Genomic DNA, 12,422 nt, shown 5'->3' on the forward strand with positions numbered 1-12,422 from the left:
TTTTTTCTTCTCAAATATTGAAATATCGATCTTTTATAGCTTAGTTTTAAAAAATGATAATTTAGTCTACAATGGCTATATTTTAATTCACAGTGTTGACAGATATTTTACTTCACAGTGGTGGATATTTTAGTTCGCAATGGCGGATATTTTAGTTACCAGTGGCGGATATTTTTGTTCACAGTGGCAGATATTTTATTTAACAGTGGCGAATTTCTTAGTTTTCTGTGGTGGATATTCAAGTTCACAATGGCGGATATTTTTATTTACAGTGACAGATATTTTATTGGTGGATATTTTAGTTCACAGTGGTGGATATTTTAGTAATGGATATTTTAGTTCACAGTGACAGATATTTTAGTGGTGGATATTTTAGTTCACAGTGGCGGATATTTTAGTTCAAAGTGGAGGATATTATAATTTACAGTGGTGGATATTAAAGTTTACAGTAGGGGGTATTTTAGTTTACAGTGGCGGATATTCTAGTTTACAGTGGAGGATATTATATTTTACTTTGGCGGATATTTAACTTTACCGTGGCAGATATTTTAGTTCCCATCGGGTTATCAAAGTTTACTGTGGTGCATATTTGTGTTTATAGTGGCGGATATTTCACAATGGTGGATATTTAATTTTTCTGTTGTAGATATTTAAGTTAACTGTGGCGGATATTTTAGTTCACAGTGGCGGACATTATAGTTTACTGTTGCGAATAATTAACTTTACCATGGCGGATATTTTAGTTCCCAGCGGGGGATATTTAAGTTTACAGTGACGGATATTTTAGTTCCCAGCAGGGGATATTTTAGTTTACAGTGGCGGATATTAAAGTTTACTGTGGCGGATACAAAAGTTTACTGTAGTGGATATAAAAGTTTACTGTGTCGCATATGTGTGTTCCTAGTGGCGGATATTTAAGTTCACAATGGTGGATATTTAAATTTACTGTGGTAGATATTTTAGTTCACAGTGGCAGACATTATTGATTATTGTTGCGGTTATTTAACTTTACCATGGCGGATATTTTTGTTCCCAGCGGCGAATATTTTAGTTTACAGTGGCGGATATTTAAGTTTACTGTGGCGGATATCTTAATTCACAATTGCGGATATCTTAATTTACTATTCCGGATATTTAAGTTTATGGTGGTGGATATTTTAGTTAACAGTTATGGATTTTTTAGTTCAAAGTGGCGGATATTTTAGTCTACAGTGGCGGATATGTTAGTTCACTGTTGCAGATATTTTAGTTCACAATGGCAGATTTTTTATTTTCCAGGGTAGGATATTTAAGTTTACAATAACGAATATTTAAGTTTACTGTGGCGCATATTTTTGTTCCCAGTGGCGGATTATTAAGTTTACTGTGGCGGATATTTTAGTTTACAAGGCGGATATTTAAGTTTACAGTTGTGGATATTTTAGTTCAGAGATGCGGATATTTTAGTTCTCAGTTGCATGATCTTTAGATGAACTGAGAACAGTATTTGATTAAGGATCTGCTGATCTCGTTAGGAATAAATCATATTACGAATTATATTTTAAATATTCTAGAATTCTTTCTCACAAAGTCGTAACAATTTAGATTAAGGCAGGATATGAAAAAATGGCTTTCAAAGGATATTTTTTTGGCGAGGTGTGAAAAATGTTTTCTGATTGTAAGTGTACGGATGTCTTTAAGTTCTCAACCTACGTGGATAGCACTGTACAATAAGCTTACATTTTGAAACTTTGATTAGAGTTAAATTGGAATTCAAACTACTGAAAGGCCAGAAGGGACGTTTTTTAACAAATGTAATCTTTTAAAAAATTTTTGGATTTTTTTGGATTTACTGTGAAAAAATTACAAAACAAATCCAGATCTACCTGGAATATGACTGAAATTGAATTCTTGTATTTCCAAGTAATGTCATACATGCATTGCAGGAAATACTGCAATGGTGCAATGCATATTAATGCGCAAATTGCGGAAAATATCGCAACCATAATTCTTGTTTATATGGAAATACCAACTGGAGTATCCAGGGGGGGGGGTACGTAGATTTTGTTTGGAATAAATATTCAAAAGTAAGTTTTTCAAACATATAAGTTTTAGCCCCGTGTCAGTCGTTTTTAATTAAGTTATTTAGAAGGGTTTTCTAAATAACAGGGGGGGAAATATTGAATTTTAAGAATTGAATGAGTTAAATAATCTTATCAAATATTAAATCATATTTTAGATGAAAAATTGAAGAATATGAGAATCCCAAAAATTTTAAAAAAGCTTTTCATGGAAAACCAAATATTATTATTTTGAACCTCTTAAAGGATCTTCTAAGGGTTTCTTATGAAAAATAATTTTCAAAATCTAAATTTAAAGGATTTTTTTTTAGTATTCATGAATATATATTTTATTATGAAAAAGAATGCCAGATTAGGAAGCCAAAAAGTTGGGATGGAAAATATATTTTTGTTAATCTTTTTGAAAATGCGGAGAACTGCGGAGAACTCAAGAACTACAGAACCATCAATTCTAATGTGAAATTTATGTAAAAACTAATTCCTTGACTTTGCTAAAATTTCTAATACTTAATACACATATTTGATTCGGAGCTGCAAAATAACTCCACTTTTTAAAGGGCTTTTTTAAAAAAGAATTTCAGACATAAAATCAAGCAAAATTGCAATATTTATTCTGAGAAACTATAAGCAGCCATAACTGTAGGGATGATAACGTTTTCCTTCTTTTGAAAAACGATCGTTTCGTTATGAAAACGACGACAAAAAAACGAAAACGAAACGATCGCTTTTAAAAAAGTTTTTAAATAGTCGTTTTTAAAACGATCGTTTTTTAAAACGATCGCTTTTAAAAACGATCGTTTCGTTAACGATCGTTAACGACGACCCTTCGTTAAAGATCATTAACAACGAACCTTCATTAACAATCGTTAACGACAACCCTTTGTTAACTATCGTTAACGAAGAGAAGAAAAGTTCCGTTAACAGAACAGGGGTTTTCCAAAATTAACGGAAGTTTTCCTTAAAGAACGGTAAAAACCGTTAATTTTTAAAACGTCAACGGGGATTAGTCTTTTTTGAAAAAAAATCAACGACCTAAAATTGCATTTAACGTGTAGAAAATTTTTTTACGTGTTTTGATGGTTTAAATGTCGTCTTCTGTTTTCAAAATATAGTCCATGGAGAACTTTAAATATAGTTAAACTGCTAGTGTTGTTAATATACTTCAAATACCGTTAACGGCAACGATTTCATGAAACGTTAATTAATTGATATATAAAAATTTACTTTTTTAACGGTTGGAACTAACCGTAAACGGAACCGCTAGAAAAAGTTGGAATGTGCCCAGCTCTATTCCTGACCCCATTTAGTTCTGGACACCTTTTTGCTTTGTACTTTTGTAGTAAAAATAGAGGAGGTGGAGTAACTCATTATAATACAGAGATAGGACGGATTAAAGGAAGAGGAAAACAGTAGGACAATGATTAGATTCTGGACCAGAAGTAATTTAAAGGGACTGTTCAGGATTATCAGAAGTGTTAAAGGAACTGATTGTATCATGCTTAAAAGAAGTGTCTGGTTAGACATGTATAAATGTGCCTAAAATCGAGTTTTTAAATCCTCCTAGCGCTCGCCCTTAACAGGTTGTGGCACAAGCGCACCCTGCAGGCGTAGGGCATCAGATGAATATTTAAGATCGATTTTGCACTCTTACTTAGCAAGAGGTTTAAAAGAGAAGTAAGAGGTTTAAAAGGAAGTGGTCCCAACTATTAAAGGTTTAAAGGGACTGATATAGACTATTAAAGGTTTAAAGGGACTGATCTAGATTATCAGAGGTTAAAAGGAACTGATCTAGATTATCATAGGTTTAAAAGGACTGATATAGATTATTAGAGGTTTAAAGGGACTGTTCTAGATTATTATAGGTTTAAAGGGACTGATCTAGATTATTAGAGGTTTAAAGGAACTGATCTAGATTATTAGAGGTTAAAAGGACTGATATAGATTATTTAAAAGGACTGATATAGATTATTAGAGGTTTAAAGGGACTGGTCTAGATTATTATAGGTTTAAAGGGACTGGTCTAGATTATTAAAGGTTTAAAGGAACTGGTCTAGATTATTATTGGTTTAAAGGGAATAGTCTAGATTATTAGAGGTTTAAAGGGACTAGTCTATATTATTAGAGGTTAAAAGGACTTATCTAGATTATTATAGGTTTAAAGGGACTGGTCTAGATTATTAGAGGTTAAAAGGACTGGTCTAGATTATTAGAGGTTTAAAAGGACTGATCTAGATTATTAAAGGTTTAAAAGGACTAGTCTATATTATTAAAGGTTTAAAAGAACTGATATAGATTATTATAGGTTAAAAGGACTGTCCTGATTATTAAAGGTTTGAAGGGACTAGTCTATATTTATTAGAGGTTTAAAGAGACAACAAGTTTAAAGACACTGTCCTGATTTTAAATCTTAGATTAGCGCTGAAACAAAGGTTTAATCACCTTGTTAGGATGAATATGGTTAAAAAGTCAATCCTATCTACAAAAAGAAAATTAAAAGTATAAAACACATTTTTTTTGAAAAACTTACTCTCGATGCCAAAAATATGAATATTTCTTTAAAATCAGTTTTTATGGAAGAAAATTTTAAATCCAATGTAAAATAGTATTTTTGCCAAAATTCATAATGCCTAATTCAGATATTTAGAATTTCAGTCTTTCGGAGAACTTTCCTCATTTTGACGTGCCTCCTGATCCCCCCCCCTCTTGTACCCAATAGAAGGGGGGGGGCTGTTTAGGGAGAGGGGGGGAGGGTTCAATTTTATAGGATATTTCAAGGTGTATTATAAGTTTTAAGCCAAGGTTGGTAGTTTCACTAGTAGTTAAAGGTATTATAGTTGCCAAGCTAAACAAATATATTGAACGTTGAACTCTTATAATTCTACAAACATTATATATATACCTTAGATTCAAGCAAAGAAAATGTACCAGGAACTTTATAAACATCTAATTGTCGCATGATCCAAACTGGCCCCCCCCCCCCGAAAATAAACGATGGCATCGTATGCTTTGAAAAATCAAAAAATAAAAACGGTCGTGTTTTCGATCCTTATTTAAAACGATTAAGAAAACTGTTCCTTCCATAAATAACAGTGATTCTTTATAAAAAAAAACATTTAGATTTGTTGTAAAAATTCCTTGGATTGAGTATTCTACCATTAAACACTAAACAAATATTAAAGAAAGCATGCCTTATTTTTCACCATTGAAAAATATTTTTAATTAGTTTTGCATTGTATTTAAATAAAAAGTTTTAAAAACAATTATTTTTAAATCCTTTTTTAAAACGATCCTCATTTGTTCGATCCAGTAAGATCCCCATCCGTTGGATCAGTACGATCCTCATCCGTTGGATCCAGTACGTTTATGCCCAACATAAAGGCGGGCAAAATCTACAATGTTGCTCACAATGGATGAGACTGTTAACACGAACGCAAACTCTTAACCATATCCGTGGTTAAGGGGGAGGGGGTGTTTTCCAGCCCCCCCCCCCCTCCTGCGGTTTATTCTGAATAACTTAAAAATGGCTGACATTCGAACGCTTAAACGTATTCACTTTTTCAACATCATAGTTGTGAACAAATTTAGCTAAACATTTTTTTTTTTCGATGCATAGGGTATGGTGGAGAATGGTCAAATTACGGTTCGGTGTTTAAAAAAATCAGAAATGGTTTATAATTTTTTCATTAAATACGTTACAGAGATCAAATTTTTATATTTGAAAAGGCCTTGAATAACATGTTTCATATGTTAATATTTGTTAAAAGTAAAAATATTTATTTTTGAAAATTTTTTCAACATACGTTTTGAACTTTTTAGAGGTGTAATTTTTTGATGAGCAGGCCTTGGAAAGTTGGACTAGGGACATGTATCACACTCCCTGGCTCAACTCTGAAGGCAAAATCATAAGGGGGGGGGTGGAAATCACCCCCCCCCTTCAATTAGACAAAATTGAATATGATAATCCCAAAATTATATCTTAAATTATATCTTCTGCTTTAGATAAATCTAATACCTTTATCAAAAAATTTGGCAAAGAAACAAACAATTGTTTGCAGTTTGCAGGAAAACTCGTAAATAAAAGGAAATAGACAGCAAGCATTCCGTGCAGTCGCCTCTGAAGTCGCTTCCAATGTATGTAAACCCTTTTCCTTCTCCTTAGTTGTATTTAGCGATGGACAATAGCTAGGTTCGTTTAACAGAAACTTTTAATGTTTACAGACTTGTAAAAGGTTTTACGACAATTTGAGAAAGTTCCAACATTTTAAAAATGTATTCTCTAGAAGGTTGCTCTATCAAACATGCAAATGTTTTATTCTAGGTGAAAATTTAAGGCAAAAACGAACCAAAAACCGATCATTTACAAAACGCATAAACGAGAAAAGCAAACTTCTACAGAATAAAGTTTTCAAATGTTGAGTCACTTGAAACCTTCTCATATTGTCGTAAAACCTTTTAAAAGTCTAAAACTTAAAAATTTTCTGTAAAACGAATCTGACTTTTGTCAATCCTTAGTTTTATTCTCCTTGGAACATTGTCCGACCCTTCCCCACAACCACATACCGTGTAAGTGCAAAGTGAGAGGAAATAACAAGGAAAGATTAATGATGATGGAAGTATATATTCAGAGGGTTTAATCACAAGAATCGCATGATAAGCTACAGAAACTCTTGTGTTCTAATCCCTATATCTTTGCAACCCAAAGTTGTAGACCTTAGATATTTCAAACTTTGAATTCTACTATAGATCAAATAATATAAATTTAAAATATCAAAGGTTCAAATCGTCAGGTTGCATAACGCTCTATAAAAAGAAGACAGCAAAACAAAAATGAACTGGTTTAAAAAGAAATTAAAATTTTGAAATTTTTTTTGTATTTTTTAGCCTTCAACACATCCCGGCCACCCATGAGTGTCCACAAAAAAATTCAGTCCAACCGGTCCAGCCGTTTGGCAGGCTTTAGGCAACATATATTTATATATATATATATACAACTGTCTTGTTTTATTATGTAGATATAACAGATTTCCTTAAATTCCGTCAGTTTTTGACATTTTTATGAAACCCCAAATTTAATCCTGTTCCGACAGAATTTAAACTGTATTCATATTTTATAAATCTAAAAATAATCGACTTTATTTGTAAAACCTCGAGTTAAAGTAAAATTATTGAGATTAACATAATTTGTTTAATTTGCATGAATTTTTCAGCAGTTTTGATAGTTAAGTAGAACTTAAGTTAATCCATATTTTCCAAGTAATAGAATTGAAAAAATAATACGTTCACATTTAGAAATAATCAAATTTTAGCCAAAATAAAAACAAAATTTTTTTTTCATTTTTATCAGTCAATGGTTTCAAGAATATTTTTGCGAATCTTCAAACAGAGGGTGACGTGAAATTGTGCTAACAGTCACTTTAAATTATTGTTCGTAGTGTCTATATTTTTCTATATTCAATAACAGAAAATTAACAAAAAATGTTGTTTTTTGGAAATAATCAAAATGTTTACTAACACTAGATAACTTTATAAACATAAATATCAATGATGTTATGAAGATAGCATGTAACATAAACATGAATGATGTTATGAAGATAGCATGTAACATAAACATGAATGATGTTATGAAGATAGCATGTAACATAAACATGAATGATGTTATGTAGATAAAATGTAACATAAACATGAATGATGTTATGTAGATAACATGTAACATAAACATGAATGATGTTATGTATAAACATGAATGATGTTATGTAGATAAAATGTAACAAAAACATGAATGATGTTATGTAGATAACATGAAACATAAACATGTACTGTATCGCCCGGACATTGGTTCAATAAAGCAGGCACTCAATTGGACTAGTCGGTGCAACAAGGTTGACGCGGTCAGACTAGGTTGAATTTACTTTTATTTAAGGGTCAGAGGTGCATGAGCTGGGCATTTTAATTTTAGCTAAAAATAATAAGTATATGACCGATGACCGATGGTATAATAACTGGGGATGACTCTAATTACTGAATTTTACTAGAGAGGGGTCATTCATTTGGTGTACTGACCTAATTTCCCTTACATAGTGTTCTACGTCCAGTTTACTCTATAACGCTGGTTAAAAGTTGGCCCGGTACAATTAAAATAAACCAGCGTTTACAGTGGTATTGTCTCTTTTATAAATTTCGATAATCTAATAAAGTATTGTATTTAAACCAACTTCCACTCCACTTGCATAACATTCTAATGAAATGATAAAAAAAACATTTCGACACACAAATATTATTGCAATTATTATGTTGGAGGAAATTCTTATGGGCCCTCCAACCCTCTTTATAATTTAACAAGACCCATCTTGACAATTCTCTAGTGTTGACATTGTATCAAAATTGACGCCAAATAAAAATGCGAAAAGACTAAATCCGTTCTTTCTGGACAGATTAATGATTTCGAAATAAATGAGTTTAAAAAGTAGTTTTTATTTAAAAAAGGGTATTTTAAACTGAATATTGGAAGAGGTTTTAAAGTACTGTATTTTAAACTTATTTCAATACCGCTTGGATAACATTCTAATGAATTGTTAAGAAAACATTTCGACACACAAATGTTATTGTAATTATTATGTTGGATGAAATTCCATGGTGGGCCCTCCAACCCTTGTTATAATTCAACAAGAACCATCTCAACAATTCTCTAGTGTTGACATTGTATCAAAATTGACACCAAATAAAAAATGCGAAAATACTAAATTCTTTCTGGATAGATTAATGATTTCGAAATAAATGAGTTAAAAAGTAATTTTTACTTAAAAAAGGGGATTTTGAACTAAATATTGAGAAGAGGCTTTAAAGTACCGTATTTTAAACTCATTTCAATCACGCTTGGATAAAATTCTAATGAATTGTTATGAAAACATTTCGACACACAAATATTATTGTAATTATTATGTTGGATGAAATTCCATGGTGGGCCCTCCAACCCTCGTTATAATTTAACAAGAACCTTCTCGACATTTCTCCAGTGTTGACATTGTATCAAAATTGACATTAAATAAAAATGCGAAATGAAAACATTGAATGCATTTTTTCTAGATAGACCATAAATTTCGAAATAAAGGATCAAAAAACAAAAAAGGAAAGAGGCTTTAATTTTTCGGTTTCAAAACTGAGAAAAGACAAAATTTAATGAATTTATTTCTGGATGGACCATAAATTTATAAATAAATGATTCAAAAAATTACCTTTTACATTTAACAAAAGGGGAATTTTTATCTGAATATTGGAGAGAGAATTACGTTTTTCGGATTCAAAAGTGTTGAAGAGTTTCAGGTCGCTAATTTGGAAATGTTTTTAACCCTAAATTCCTGCTGGGGGGGGGGGGGGCAATTTGACCCCCCCTGTAGTTTTTTTTACATAACTCAAAAAGTATTGGTCTGAGGCTGTTGAAATTTTCTGACTTTTCCTACATACCCAAAGCCCTCCCTTTAGGCCTAAAACCGGGCTTTAGTAGTAATTGCCTGAGTCCTCAGGCACACTGCCTGAATGACTGCTTTTTCCTGAAAAAAACTAAATCTTTGTTTTGACCCACTTCCACTTGTCAGATTTTGATAAAATTTAGCTTTTTGGAAAGCCTTTGACATAAGGAAACGGATTGCACAAGTTTTGCGAAAAAATTGCAATTTTTTTGCAAGCAACCTGTCAAAGGAAATTTGCACATTTTTAGTTTGTTAGTTTAGTTTTCAAAAATGCATAATTTTTCATTTTTTGGACAAATTTTTTTTGCAAACATTTTTACTATATAACTGGATTTTGCGATAAAAAATTCAATTTTTGCAAATTTGCTAATTTTTTTGCAGATTCTAAAAGTAGAGCACAAGAGCTTTTGGTGTATCATTTGTCATATTTGGACATCAAACATGGGATTTAGAGGGGGGGGGGTCAAATCGACCCCCCCCCAGCATATCCTGGTTTTCAAGTACCCCAGCAGAGATAGGGTTAAAATAGTTTAAAAAGAAAGTACTAAAAAAGATAGCTGCTTAACAAATACGCAATTTAAATTATCAATTTTCTAAGGATATAAAAAAAGATAATTACATTAATTTGAATAAGTTTAGGTTGAATAATTTGAATGTTTGTGTGTGTTATACGTTCAAGTTTATATTTACAAAAACATTGATTGAATGAATTTAAATGATTACATTTACATTAGAGTTTATTAGAGTGAAATGTTGCAGTTAGCAAAATTTAATAATATTTTCTAACTAACTATTTTGGAGGGAAGTTAAGGAAATCCGAAGAGCAATGGAATGGAGTTTTTCCACAAACTAAAATTTTCTAATCCCAATTTCTTTAAACCTGATGGTGTAAACCTTTGATATTTCAAACTTTGTCTCTTTGCTCTAACAGAATTCATAGTTTAAAATATTAAAGATTTACAACATCGGGTTGCATATGATTATGGGGATTATAATTTTGAGCTTGTGGCAAAAACTCATTTCCTTTATCGTCTTTTTAAAGATAAAATGGGTACAATGGACAAAGGAACTGTGTTCTTGCCACAAACTATTATTTTCCAGACCCTGTTCTTGGGATCCCGATGTTGTAGACCTCTGATATTTCAAACTATGAATTCTGTTAGATCAAATAATCCAAGTTTGAAATATCAGAAGGTTTATATCATCAATTTGCAATGATACCACTCTTGTATGCCGAGTCCATTAGCGCCTGATCCAATCAGGGTTCAGCCATGTGTTTGGTGTCTATTCTAAACCAACAGAAATTGTATAGCGGTAACATCTATATCTCTAGCTCTATCTATCTCATCATCCAATTAGAGATAAATCCTTATGTCGGCGCTATACAAAAATATGTATGTGGCAAAAACTCAATTCCTTTGATGAAATCATGGGTCAGTAATTTTTTTGTCTACTAGGATCAAAATGGGATGAGTAATTATAAAATCATTTAAATTTTTTTTTAAGAAATTTAAATCCCAACGCAATTGTTAATAAGATGTGTAGAAAGGTTAATCAAGTAAATTAACTTTATGAACCCCACCATATGTAACAAACATGGCTGCCTTAATTTCAAATTAAATAGCAAATATTACTAACCTGAACGTTTATTTATGTCGATTTCAGAGTTTCTTCCAAATATTCACTTTTGTCCTGTAACGTTTATATCGATGTAACGTTTTAAACGTTTTAGTTCATTTAAGACTTCTTTTGAAGTAAAACGTTATCTGTCCTAAACAGTTTTTAATTATAGCTCCTTTGCAAGCAATAGTTGCAGTCACAAAATCATAATATCCCTTTGACAAATATATTCTGAGTAAATAGAACAATAAGTTCGAAATGGAAGGTATCCAATGGTACACTGTTAGAGCATTAGTCAGCACTGCAAGGCTTAACAATCCTAAAGAAAAGTTTGAAGGATCCGGATGTAAAAACTAGTTCGTTAAATTCACTTCTTCCGGAATAGTACTCACTCTGGGAGTAATGATTGACTCAAAATTAAGTTTAGCCATAGGAGTATGATTTAACTCTTAGAATAAGATTTAACTCGAGATTAAGGTTTAACTCTAGAAACTATGGTTAAACTGAGTCGTCTTTATGAGAAAACACTGTAAAGGTTAATCTCAATGTTTATGTTTAAGGATTAACTTCATGTTTAAGGTTAACTTTCAGGATTTATTTCAAGTCAATTTTAATGATTAACTCTGTTGATAATTTGCTCTAAAGATTAACTCTTTTGGTGGAGGTTTGCTCTAAATATTAACTCTGTTGGTGGAGGTTTGCTCTAAAGATTAACTCTGTTGGTGGAGGTTTGCTCTAAAGATTAACTCTGTTGGTGGAGGTTTGCTCTAAAGATAACTCCATTGGTAAGGTTTGCTCTAAAGGTTAACTCCGTTGGTAAGGTTTGCTGTAAAGCTAACTTGGTAAGATGATCTCCACCTGCAAGGCTAAACGTACAGATTGACTCTATGTGAAAGGTTAGATAGTGGTTCCAGTACTGCTACCGGAGGACTCACTTCCAACCGTTAGTCCGTCCTCAGGTTCTGGTCTCAGACCTTACTCTACTCCGCAAATATAAACCTTGCAGGGTTCTTAATTGCAATCCTAGAGAAAACCTGGTAAACCTGGTAAACCTGGTAAACCTGGTAAACCTGGTAAACCTGGTAAACCTGGTAAACCTGGTAAACCTGTTAAACCTGGTAAACCTGGTAAACCTGGTACACCTGGTAAACCTGGTAAACCTGGTAAACCTGGTACACCTGGTGAACCTGGTACACCTGGTAAACCTTGTAAACCTTGTAAACCTTGTAAACCTGGTAAACCTGGTAAACCTGGTAAACCTGGTAAACCTGGTAAA

At 32.1% G+C, this 12,422-nt stretch overlaps 1 protein-coding gene across 1 annotated transcript in view; it reads right to left on the reverse strand.

The window, feature by feature from the left end:
• The window catches only part of LOC111714299 (zwei Ig domain protein zig-8), a 29,588-nt gene extending 17,417 nt beyond the window's left edge, over positions 1-12,171 (reverse strand). Inside the window, exon 1 of the mRNA XM_023489374.1 lies at positions 11,165-12,171. The gene's annotated coding sequence lies outside the window, so the exon portion shown is untranslated. The remainder of the gene's footprint in view (positions 1-11,164) is intronic.
• Between the last annotated feature and the right edge of the window lie 251 nt (positions 12,172-12,422).

This window comes from Eurytemora carolleeae, unplaced genomic scaffold, assembly GCF_000591075.1.
Source record: "Eurytemora carolleeae unplaced genomic scaffold, Eaff_2.0 scaffold1554, whole genome shotgun sequence".
Taxonomy (NCBI): domain Eukaryota; kingdom Metazoa; phylum Arthropoda; class Copepoda; order Calanoida; family Temoridae; genus Eurytemora; species Eurytemora carolleeae.